Below are 3100 nucleotides of genomic sequence, written 5' to 3'. Positions count from 1 at the left end.
CTCATGAAGGTTAATCATGATTGTCTATATAGTAATCACTTTTGGATTGTGTTCAGATACAGCAGTTTCAGGTGTAATCATCAGAGCTGGTTAGTCAGGCATTCCAGATAGTGGTTCTTTTCAGAACCTTTTTTAAAGGGTTGGTTAACTACCTCAGTAGCAGAGGATTGAACTATACCCTGTCTGTACTGTACATAGAAAATCTTTGTAGATAAAAGCAAGGCTTGTTTAATATGATATGAGGGTAAGATAATATACCAAATGTAACATTCTTAGTTGCCTTTAGTTTCAGAGGCTTTGTAAGATTTCCTCATGACCATCATAACAGGCCTTGCTTTTGTCGTATTTTGTGGCTGAAAAAGCAGCCTTGCTTCTTCAGATATTGTAGTTATTTGGATGTATAATAGTTTAGCAAGATGTTACTTTTGTAAGACATCAGATGTTCAAAAAAGTGCATCAGCAACTTGTACTAAATACTGCAGTGTCCCTTTATAAAAGGTCAGACTAAAACTGACAACTGTACAGTGAAGCCTGACATTTGGATATTTTGAAGTTTTTCATAAATCATAGAAAATAGTATATGGCTGTAGTTTAGCTTTTTAGGTAAAAGGTATGTTTTCATTAGTGCATTTCTTATTGCTGATCGCTGTAAAAACATGTGGATCAGCTTTCCATTTCTCTTATGCAGATCATGATAACCTGTAGAGTAGAGTACAATCATTTGTGCTATGTTTTTAATTTTCTAAAGCACCTTGATGACAGTGAGCGTTCAGTGGTGAAGCATCCTCTATTGAATCACCTTTCAAAAAAAAAAAAATTAAGTCCAAACTCGTATAGGTAAAGGACAAGTGAAATTATGATTTAACTTGGACTTGACATAATGAGCTTCCCTTATCCCCTTTCCCAAAGGGATACTGCAGTTATACTACATACCCATAGGCACCACAATGAAAATTGAAGCTTATACCTAATTAAGGTTTTATACACACCAGTTCCCCCCAGTAAATGCAAATTTTATTAAAAAAATTAGATATGTCATATGTTGAAAATGCTCATGGCAAACAATCATTTTGCATTCCTGCAAATAAAATTGTTTTATACTGTAAGCTGGAGGCGAGTGTAACTTATTTTTGTAATAAAGTTTTTATTTTTTTTATGTGTCATTAATATAAATGTGTGTTAGTATAGAGATCTTCTGGTTTAAAAACTTAGAATCGCACACATTTCAGTATGTTTACTTGTATTTACATAATTTTTAGAATAGTGGTTGCCAATAGCCTGTATGTTTCACATTAATTGAATTTTTTGTTACCTTAATAAACCATTTTAGTATGTTGTATGTCAATTACTGGGATAGCTGGGACATGAAGTGTAATTTAAAATTGTCAAGTATTCATTGGAATATGTAAATGTGCCTTGCCAGTTATGAACCTTAAACATAAGTGGATGATGATAAATTGAGTAGTCAATGCTTAATGAGGCATTTGCTGCCAGTTTCGTAAACTGCCCATGCTAAAGGAAGTACTTCTTTTTCCTCAGATTTGAGCATAAAAGTATGATGAATCAGCTTATCAAATGTCAAACATATGATAGAATATTAGAATTATGGAAAGTGGGTGTGCTAAATACATGTACCCTTACGTATAATTTTGAAATTCAGTGTAATCTTTGGTGCTGGCAATTCCCAGTGTCAAGGAGTTAATGCTCCCTTCAAAAGAGGTTGCCATGCCTACTGGCACTTTTACTGTCATATATGGTTTTATAAGGAACACTGTCAGGGTGTTTGTATCACTTTTATAGTAAGTCACAAATTTGGGTTTAATGAATTGGGCACTGGGGAAGAGGCGAAATCCTCCAATTTCTATATCACTTAAATCTCTCCATTGCTGAAAAATTGAAAAATGCTTTTGTGGTCTCACAAGTGCTACTTTTTTTTCCCCCTCTCTGTTGGAAAAACTGAAAACCTTCTATTTTCAGAACTGTGTTAACAATTGGTGCTGGTGGGCAAAGAAGATATGACACTAAGGCACTATGTAAGTTGAAATTGTGGACAAATATCCATCCATTTCAGCTCTAATTAAAGTACAGAGGGAAAATATTGGAAAATGTTAAAATTGACAAGGAAGTGTTTTTGTTTGAATGGAATGTAAGCAATGGTGAGTAAACAAAACTACCAGAATCTTGACAGTGTTCTTTTTAATAATTATGAACTCAAGCCATTATAACTTTTAAAATTAAATATGATTTGCACTGTTCTGATATTGGTGCAGTTTTTTAGCAATATGATCTGAAAGCTAAAGTAAAATGCATGTGATGACTTGATATTGTGCAAAATAAGTTTTCAAAACAAGAAATGTTAAGATGTTTGCAAAGCTTTAAATTTGGTTGTTAAAGGAAATGAAACAAACTTCAATATTACATATTAATGATATTGAAGATGGGCAAGTGCATATATAAAAGGTTGGTTTGGTTGTACTGGGTGTTGGTAAACTTGAAATGTTCTACAGCAATAATGCAGTTTTTATGGAATATAATATAAATGAACATAATACACACACTTCCTATCAGCATGTTAAAAGCAACTGTTTACTATCTAAAATATTGTACTACCTGCAGTTGTATTCATGGGGTCTTTCTCTGCTGAAATAGTTGGAAAGTTCCACACTAGCTTGTGCAGATCTGTTCCAAAATTCACAGGACAGTTGAATTTAAGAAGAAATGAGAAACCTGTGCTGCTTAACACTTCTGGTTTATAAACACTCCAATAATGTTTTAAAGTATACTTCATTTTAAAATTCAAGTTTGTTTTTGTTAAAAGGGGGTTGTACAGGCCTGTTACTATTGTGGTTTTTTTAAAGAAGCATGGGTAAGTCCAACTTCACTCAAAAATTAGGTTATGTAAAAAAGCTTTTTACAAGTCTTCAGATCAGTACCTTACCAGGAACTTATTTAGAATGAAGACCATTTTAAAAATAAACTTAGTCCTGTGTGCATTCCTGCACATTCCTGAGCATGTGAAAGTGAAATTGACTGAAATACTTCCATTGTCTAAGCTGAGAAATGCAAAAAGGAAATAACAGTGAAAGGAGAAACTATTTTA

The 3100-nt window shown here is 33.1% G+C and overlaps 1 protein-coding gene across 13 annotated transcripts in view; it reads left to right on the top strand.

Annotated features, from left to right (window-relative positions):
* The window catches only part of LOC119853176 (synaptotagmin binding cytoplasmic RNA interacting protein), a 36751-nt gene extending 34276 nt beyond the window's left edge, over positions 1-2475 (top strand). For all 13 annotated transcript variants that reach the window (XM_038395867.2, XM_038395858.2, XM_038395871.2 and 10 more), the window contains one exon: positions 1-2475. This exon is cut by the window's left edge. The gene's annotated coding sequence lies outside the window, so the exon portion shown is untranslated.
* The last annotated feature ends 625 nt before the right edge of the window (positions 2476-3100 follow it).

Source organism: Dermochelys coriacea, chromosome 3, assembly GCF_009764565.3.
Source record: "Dermochelys coriacea isolate rDerCor1 chromosome 3, rDerCor1.pri.v4, whole genome shotgun sequence".
NCBI lineage: Eukaryota > Metazoa > Chordata > Testudines > Dermochelyidae > Dermochelys > Dermochelys coriacea.
Note: the sequence above shows the minus strand (reverse complement) of the source record. Positions and strands in the feature narration are given on the sequence as shown.